The sequence below is a fragment of the Podarcis liolepis genome, assembly GCF_965112155.1.
Source record: "Podarcis liolepis genome assembly, contig: SUPER_9_unloc_1, whole genome shotgun sequence".
NCBI lineage: Eukaryota > Metazoa > Chordata > Lepidosauria > Squamata > Lacertidae > Podarcis > Podarcis liolepis.
Window position 1 is genome coordinate 351,027 of NW_028148963.1, and position 9,082 is coordinate 360,108.

The following is a 9,082-nucleotide window of genomic DNA, read 5'->3' on the forward strand; positions in this document are numbered from 1 at the left end:
CCTCTTAGCACATGTCTTCCTTTCGTCCTGAGTTCGAGCGTCTTCAAAGCACATGACACCTTTGGTAAAAGCTGTTCTCCAATTGGGGCAGTCGCAGGCTAGTGTTTCCCAGTTGTCGGTGTTTATACTACATTTTTAAAGATTTGCCTTGAGAGAGTCTTTAAACCTCTTTTCTTGACCACTAGCATTACGCTTTCCATTTTCAAGTTTGGAATAGAGTAGTTTCTTTGGAAGACAAGAATCAGGCATCTGAACAACATGACCAGTCCAATGAAGTTGATGTTGAAGAATCATTGCTTTGACACAGATGATCTTTGCTTCTTCCAGTACAGTCATACCTCATGTTACGTTTGCTTCATGTTACCTTTTTTCAGGTTGGGTCCCGCGGTGACCCGGAAGTACCGGAAAGGGTTACTTCCGTGTTTTGCCACTCGCGCATGCGTAGAAGCGCTAAATCGTGTCAACATGATTCATGGTGTCAACATGACTGTGATGTGTTACAAGTCATTAACTCCAAGCCTCATGGCCATGCCTCAGAAAACACAAACCACCCCAGCTTTTCAGAGCTGGCTATCGTGGCTTTAATCTTTGTGCATTGCTACGCCTGATGGCTGAACCGTAGAAAGCACTGACTTTTATCTATCTATTTTCACTGCCAAATGTTGCAGGGGGCCATTTTCCGCAGTTTGGCGCTGCTTTAGAGTTAATCGGATGACGTCAGGTTTTCGGTTAGAGCGCCAAAGGCTCATTTTGTGGGGCACTGTGAAAAGTGCGGTTTTCACTGCTAAACATTGCATGGGCCTTTTTGCCAGTGCTCAGCGCAGGAATCCCTTTCCCATAATATCTTATACATATTAGACAGCACTTTTACATTATGCAACAGGTCTCTCTCCAGTTGTGATATTTGGCAAAATCTTGACCCTGAGAGTTAGGGTGCCGAGGGCTGATTTTGTGGGGTGCAGGAAAACATAGTGTTTTCACTGCCAAATGTTGCATGGGGCCTTGTTACAGCATATGGCTCTGCTTTGGAGTTAGTCAGACAACCCCCGATTTTTGGCGAAATCTTGAAACTACTGTTTAGTGTGCTGATGGCTCATTTTTTGGGGGGCGGGGGAGCTGTGAAATGTATTTTTACAGGGGCTCTTCCTGGAGTTTGGCACCGCTTTGGAGTTAATCGGATAATGTCGTATTTTTGGCGAAATCTTTACGCTGCAGGTAAGGGTGTCGAGGGCTCATATTGTGGGGCACCATGAAACGTAGTTTTTTCACTGCCAAATGTCACATGGGGCCTTCTCCATGCATTTGGCGAAACATAGTGTTTTCTCGACAAACGTTGCAGAGGCTTTCCCCCGCAGCTCAGCACCCTTTGTAATGATTCGGCTGACCTTGGATTTTTGGCGATATCTTAACCCAGCAGGTTAGGGCGCTGAGGGCTCATTTTGTGGGGTGCTGGGAAATGTAGTGTTTTCTTTCCCCCCCAAAAAAATTTATTGTTTTTTTCACAAAAATTTAAACACAGAGACAAATAGACAAACAAACATAAATCATAACCTTATTAGGACTAATCTAATTAACATTTGTTAAGTGACTTCCTCGTATCCCCCTGGTTGGATTTCAGTGCATATCATTTTAACGGTTTTCCAAATCAATATTCTTATAAAATTAACTTAATCACTTAACATCTTTCTTACTTCCCAGTTCAGTATTAAACATATTAATTCATCACATATTACATATCTAAATCCTACGCCTATCCGCTATATGCAAGCTTTTTCCAATTAATTTAACTTAACATATTTAACTAAATAGTCATTAAATTTCGTCCATTCTTCCTGATACTCCTCCTCCTTCTGTCAGGGACTCTTCCAGTCAGATCGGCTAGCTCCGAAAAATCCATCATCTTCATCTGCCATTCTTCCACTGTTGGTACTTCTTGCGTTTTCCAATTCTTAGCTAACAAAATTCTTGCTGCAGTTGTGGCATACAAAAATAATTTAACATCTTTTGGGGGCAATTCCAAACCTGTTATTCCAAGAAGAAAGGCCTCTGGTTTCCTTATAAATGTATATTTCAACATTTTTTTCAATTCATTATAAATCTTTTCCCAGAAGTCTTTCGCCTTGGGGCTGGTCCACCACATATGATAGAAGGTACCTTCTTTTTCTTTACATTTCCAGCAATGGTTATCACAGTTATGATAAATCTTTGCTAATTTAACAGGGGTCAGATACGATCTATACATCATTTTCATTATGTTTTCCTTTAGTACAGTACATGCAGTGAACTTGACCCCTTTCTTCCACAATCTTTCCCAATCCTCAAACATTATGTTATGTCCTACATGTCTTGCCCAATCTATCATCACTGATTTAACTTGTTCATCCTTTGTATGCCACTCTAACAATGGGAAATGTAGTGTTTTCACACACACACACACACACCCCACCCCAATGTTGCAGGGGGCATTCTCTGGGTGTTTGGTGCTGCTTTGGAGTGAATCAGATGACATTGGACCTTTGGAGAAATCGTGACCCTGTGGGTTAGCTCCTGAAGCCTCATTTGGGGGGGGGCGCACCATAAAACATGGGGTTTTCACTGCCATGGATCACAAAACGGCTGCTGTTTTGTGCAAAGCTGGTAGATTGAGAAACTTGTATTTTATTTTTATTTTTAAAAAGATAAACTAAAGGTGTGTGCTTACAGGTCAACAGATACCAGTGTGCATGCCCATTATGACCTCAGGCAAGAATCAAGAAAATACAGGTGGTCCCTCTTAACTGACATTCTTAACTGAACAGAACTGAAGGGAGGGGCTGGTTCTGGAGCAAAGCTGTTTAGATTGGGTTTGGGTGGATGCGAAGAGGATGCCTCCAACTTCTTGGGCTTTGCTTCTCAACTTATTCTGCCTTCTGGGACCCCCCAGCCCAAGACCAACCACCTCTTGGATAGGTGAGCATGCAGATATTTTGGAATGTGAGTGTGGGGCAGGATGACCGCGTATGAAAGCTCCTTTAAGCACAAGTGCTGGCCCCCCTTTTCTCTCCCATGGAGGCCCTGAACTGGCCAGCTCCTGGTTCAGGGCCTCCAAGGGAGAGAAAAGGGAACCTCAGTTACTCTTTGCCTTCTGAGGACAATGTCTCACTCCCAGCAGAGCCCCAAGACTTACGGCTGCTGCTCTAACAGCCTCAGCCCATCCAAGGGATCGTGAGCAAAGCACACAAGCCCTGCCCGCCAGATGTGAAGCACTCTACGGAGAGAATTGGAGTTTTTTAACTGGCTGAACAGAGTTTCAGCCCTTGGGGAATTTGATTTCTTAAACATACTCCTTCCCCTTCCTTGTGTCCCTGGGGAGAAAAGCCAATCCTGCTTTCTTCCTTTGGTAATTTAATCAGAGGAAAGAACTCATTCCATGGTCTAATAGATTTGCTGAATCATGAATTCTGTACATGCACAGAGGCTATACCTCTTGAAACCCCAAAGATGGGCAAGATGGGGCATTGCTCTCCACCTGGCTCCACCGGATATTGCTGATGGCCAATGAAAGCCCAAGCAGGGATTCCTAGTGGGGGATGTTGCTGTGGTATAGTGGAGGAGCAGGGCCAGGAGGCTAACTTGGACACCTGAGAACACAAAAAAGCAGCAGCAAAACAACTACATGTTTCCTTTTAAATGGGCCTTCCTGCTGAGTGTAAAGCATAGATCCTCATTTTTAAAGGGGAAAGGGAGAGAAGGCTTCTCCCAAAGTGTTAGAAGGCCACAAATAATGTAACAATAGAACATAACAAATGTGCCATTTCATGTGATACAGAATCCTATGTGCAAATCTGTTAGATTGAGAAATTTGTATTAAATAAGGGGGGGGGATTAAAGGTGTGTGCTTGCAGGTAAACAGATTGGAGATTTCCTGCAAGATCTTGTGAGATCTCATTGTAGTCTTGCAAGTTGTCTAGGAGAGCAAAATATGTATTGAGATTTGGGAGAGATCTTGCATGCTCTTTCAGGGACCAAAGCCATCACTGCTGCAGCGCCAAAGGCAGGTGGCTAAGGGGTGGTGAGTGTCCCACGGGGCGAAATGGGATGTACCCCCCCTCAAGCTCAGGATTCCAGAACTAACAACTGTCAGTTGGGTGGGACGGAAGGCAAGGACCCACAGCCCAGGTGGGGCTCGCTAGCTTGGGGAGGAGGTGTGTGATTCCTCAGCTGGAGTAGATGCAGGACAGTTGAGGCTCACATGCCTCATCACCGCAGAAGCTATCACTGGAAAGCTGTCCTGGCCAGGCCTGTGTCCTTTGGCTCCAGTTGGGAGTGAAACGGATGACGTCTGATTTTGGGCGAAATATTTTTTTTAAAAAAAATTATGATTTTCAAGTTTATACATTTCAATAATTTTGCAGTCATTTTAACATTTCAAAACTTGACTTCCTTCCCCCTCTTTCTGCAGTTCCTTAAATTGATTCTTCATGTCTTATGCATATCCAAATTACCTTAATTTCTTCATTTATGCATCTGCTTTAAATATATAATCTTATTAAACTGCAGGTTATTCCAATAATCCTGCCAATGTTCTTATCTGTTTACAGTTTGTAACTATTCATTAAACCATTTCCATTCTTTAATAAAAAATTTGTTCTCTTGCTCCTAGAAACGGTCAGCATGCGACAGAGGCCACATCCTGGAAACGGCTTTGACTGGCCACCTAAACCAGGTGAGGGCAGCCAAGGTGTCTCAAATGCTCAGGAACTTCCCCTGTGTGCCAAGACAGGCTCCAGAAGATTGAGCGGACAAGACCAAGCGTGGGCCCAGTGGTCAAGAAGGTGGTTTCTGCAATGCTGTGGAGGGAAGTGAGGGGCAGATGGGGCTCATCCACCTATAAAGATAGCCCAGCGAGGAGAAGGAAAACTCTGATCCTGATTTGCCTTGTGGGATATCTTTGGGAACTGAAAAGGCTAAGGAGTAAACCCTACACAAATCTGGAGTCCCTCAGGCGGTTGTGTGGCGCTGTTTACAACCCCTTCTGACAACTCCTGCAGCCCAACTGGTGCCTAACTCTGCTTTCCTTGGAGACACATCTGCAAGGCCATCTGGGAAGCCCAGGACCTCCAGACACACTGCCCAGTCTTGCTCCCTGGAGAGGTCACTTTGGGAATGCTGACACCCTTGCTTGACTTTTGACCTCACCCCCGGAGGCGCACTCCATTGCTTCTCAAGACAGACAAATGCCAGCATTAAAAAACTATTTGAAAGAATTTTATTTCATTCACAAAAGACAATCTGGCATGTGATTAGGACAGTGGTTTTCTGACAATGGGTGACACGTTTATTGATCCAGTTTGGAAGTCTCTGTCTTGTCTTCGCACATGCGCAGTTCCATCTAGGAGCAACAACAAGGGAAGGAGCCAAACTGTCGACTCCTGCAGCGAGACTCAGGATTTCCACTCATTCTCACAAACGTAGGAAAAAGCACCGCCTAGGATAAAAGGATGATCACAGAATAGCATGTTTGTAAAGGAACTTGATTAGAATAATAATAATGATTTTTATTTTATTTTTCTATTTGGGTTTGTGGGGAAGGGGGGGACTGGATCTTGGTGGGGAGGGAGATCTGTGCTGGAGCTGCTGGCCTCACTGCTGTCGCTGCCCGGAAGAGAGAAGAAGAGAAAATATTTTTAATCTTTCCATTTATTATTATGTTGACAACCCATCTTTCCTTCAAGGATCTCCAGGTGGCTTACGCTATTCTCCCTTTCTTTAATTATATTTACTTCCTCATTCCATTTCTCTTCCAATATCTCTTCCTCCTCCTCCTTGCAGACCAGGGGGTGGATTTTAGGGGCACGACAGCAGAAGGCCAGCAGCTCGCACAGCCTGCCACACTGGCCATTCTCTCTTTCAACAGCCTTGGAGAACAACTGAGTAGGCATCTAGAGCGTCAACTGAACAGGCATGTGGATCAGCTAGTCACTGGGCACAGTCTAATCTTTTGGAGGGGGCTTTCCCCAGTTTCCATTTATAAGAAGTTTGAAAGGTTGCCTCTTTATAAAGTCTGTTTCCATGTGACGAGAGACCACACTGGAGACTCAGTGTTTTTGAAATATATCAAGGTAAAGGGACTCCTGACCATTAGGTCCAGTCGTGGCCGACTCTGGGGTTGCAGCGCTCATCTTGCTTTATTGGCGGACCGGTCATGAACAGCTTCCGGGTCATGTGGCCAGCATGACTAAGCTGCTTCTGAACCAGAGCAGCGCACGGAAACGCCCTTTACCTTCCCGCCGTAGCGGTACCTATTTATCTACTTGCACTTTGACGTGCTTTTGAACTGCTAGGTTGGCAGGAGCAGGGACCGAGCAACGGGAGTTCACTCCGTCGTGGGGATTCGAACCGCCAGCCTTCTGATAGGCAAGTCCTAGGCTCTGTGGTTTAACCCACAGCGCCACCCGCATCCCTATTTAGATACTTGGGTTTTGGGCGAAGGGAGAACTGGGTCTTGGAGTGGGGTAGAGCTGTGCTGGAGCTCCTGGCCTCACTGCTATCGCTGCCTGGAAGAGAAATGAAGAGAAAAAGTTCTTAATTTTTTCATTGATTACTACACTGATGACCCATCTTTCCTGCAAGGATCTCCAGGTGGCTTGCGTTATTCTCCCTTCCTCCCTTCCTCATCCCATCCCTGAACTCTTCTTGAATCAGGGAGCTGCCTCCCCTCATCCCAGTGATCCAGATTCTCTCTGGCCTCCCTGTTCCTCAAGAACAAAGATCAACACTCCCCATCTATATATCGGTGGCATCCATCCCCTGGTCGCTTGGTCTTACATAAATTGTTTTCACCTTCACTAAAGATTCCTTCTGATCTTCATAGCCATCACTTCATCCTCCCATTTCTCTTCCAATATCTCTTCCTCCTCCTCCTCACAGACCAGGGGATGGATCTTTGGCACGTGACAGCAGGAGACCAGCAGCTCACGCAGCCAATCTTTATAAACTAATCTAACCATGACTTGGTTCCCTATGTTTCTGAATCTTGAGGGATAGTAAAAGAAACAGAATGTAGAAGGAATTAGGAATCCTACTTATACTTTATATGAAGAAAGTCTCTTCATTACACCAGAAAACGTATTTCCTTTCTCACAAACTACCTCCTCAAGCTAAAGATGCTCATCTTTAATTTTATAGTCCCTTTCCTCTTTTGTGCAGTTCTGCCCCTCCTTTCGCCACTTTTCTTCTCTTCCCGATTCTCCAATTAGTCCAGCCGTTTCTCCTAGACCACGCTATGCCATCTTTGCCATCTTTATAGGTTAGTGTTTAATATAAGTTCAATATTAAAAGTGTTGCCTTCTCTTTTACCTTTGTTTTCCAGTAACTTCCACTCTTTTACCACAAATAGCGCAGACAATCCAAGTCTTTTAACTCAGTCTCTTTCGCTGGGCTCACGCCACTTCAAAGTAAAAAACAAGTTAAGTCCTTGAATTCCGCTTCTTTTAATGGGCTACTACTGCTGCTGCAGAGTGAAATTTGAATCTGTCTTCCTTTTCTTACTGGTACTTGTTAGAGAAATCTTTGCTTATGCTTACGTATAATAAGAAAGATTTCCAATATGTTTAAGATAAAATCTCCCGTTCTTTACTCTTTATGTGCTAGTCCTTTGGGTCTGTTTCTGAGCAGTTCAGTTTGTATAAATAAGTCTCACAGACCCTCTTCTCCTCAAGCTCTCCTTGTTAGCTGCTGTTCTTACCCTTTGGGACTTTGAGGCTTGCTGCTGAGGATTGCTCGTGTCCTTGCGTCTAGGTACTCTCTGTCGACTCACCTCTTGGTTAGGACGTGGGCTTCGAAGGGTTCCTTTTTTGACGCTGCCGGACAATGTCAGCCCTGGGCCACGCCCAGAGCCTTTTTGGGGGTCGTGTAGCCTTCGCGTTGCCCCCCAAAGTTCCCTCTAACAGCTGCTAGGCGCGGAGAACCCGCGAAGCAGATCCACAACGGAGGGCGGAAAAACTGGAAGCCCTTACATACCAGGTTTGGGAGGGGGATTTGGTCTGCGATAGGCTTTTTCCGTAGGGACACGGGTGGCCACAGAGCCTAGGGCTTGCTGATCAGAAGGTCGGCAGTTCGAATCCCCGCGACGGGGTGAGCTCCCGCTGCTCGGTCCCAGCACCTGCCAACCTAGCAGTTCGAAAGCACAAAGTGGAAGTAGATAAATACCGTATTTTTCGCTCTATAGGACGCAATTTCCCCCCTCCAAAAATTAAGGGGAAATGATCAAAGCAGCAGAAATAAGAGATGATTGGATCCCTTTAAGAGCTCAAAGCATGGGTACCCCCAACAAAAATTTAAAATTCGGTTTTGTAATTTGGAACTAATGTGATTTGATTGGTTTGCTAATAAAAAATATATTATAAAAAAAACAAAAATTAAGGGAAAATTTGTGTGCGCCCTATGGAGTGAATGCAGGCTGCGCAGCTAAGCCCAAAGCCAGAGCAGGCAGAAGGAGCGCTGCGCAGCGCTCCGTCTCGCTGTTCTAGCTTGGGGTTAGCTGCGCAAAGCCTCCGCAGGGCAGCAGGGTGAAGGCCCCCTGCTGCCCTGCAAAGGCTTCAAAGGCCGTCCCCGAAGCCAGAACAGTGAGGCGGAGCGCTGCGCAGCGCTCCGTCTCACTGTTCTAGCTTGGGGATGGCTGCGCAAAGCCTCCGCAGGACAGCGGGGTGCCTTAACCCCGCTGCTCTGCAGAGGCTTCAAAGGCTGCACTCTGTTGGCTTCAGGCAGCTATCCGCAAGCTTTCGGAGCGCAGCAGGAGTTCCCGCTGTACTTCGAAGCCTTGCGGATAGCCACCTGAAGTCACCTAGCAGTTCAAAAGTGGAAGTAGATAAATACCGTATTTTTCACTCTATAGGACGCACTTTTCCCCCTCCAAAAATTAAGGGGAAATGATCAAAGCAGCAGAAATAAGAGATGATTGGATCCCTTTCTGAGCTCGAAGCATGGGTACCCCCAACCAAAATTTAAAATTCGGTTTTGTAATTTGGAACTAATGTGATTTGATTGGTTTGCTAATAAAAAATATATTATAAAAAAAAAACAAAAATTAAGGGAAAATTTG

The 9,082-nt window shown here is 45.4% G+C and overlaps 1 long non-coding RNA gene across 1 annotated transcript; it reads left to right on the forward strand.

The window, feature by feature from the left end:
• Window positions 1-2,590: 2,590 nt before the first annotated feature.
• Window positions 2,591-5,538, forward strand: LOC310686766. Its single transcript, XR_014516102.1, has 2 exons — window positions 2,591-2,949; window positions 4,643-5,538. It is a non-coding gene; the product is annotated as an uncharacterized lncRNA (long non-coding RNA).
• The last annotated feature ends 3,544 nt before the right edge of the window (window positions 5,539-9,082 follow it).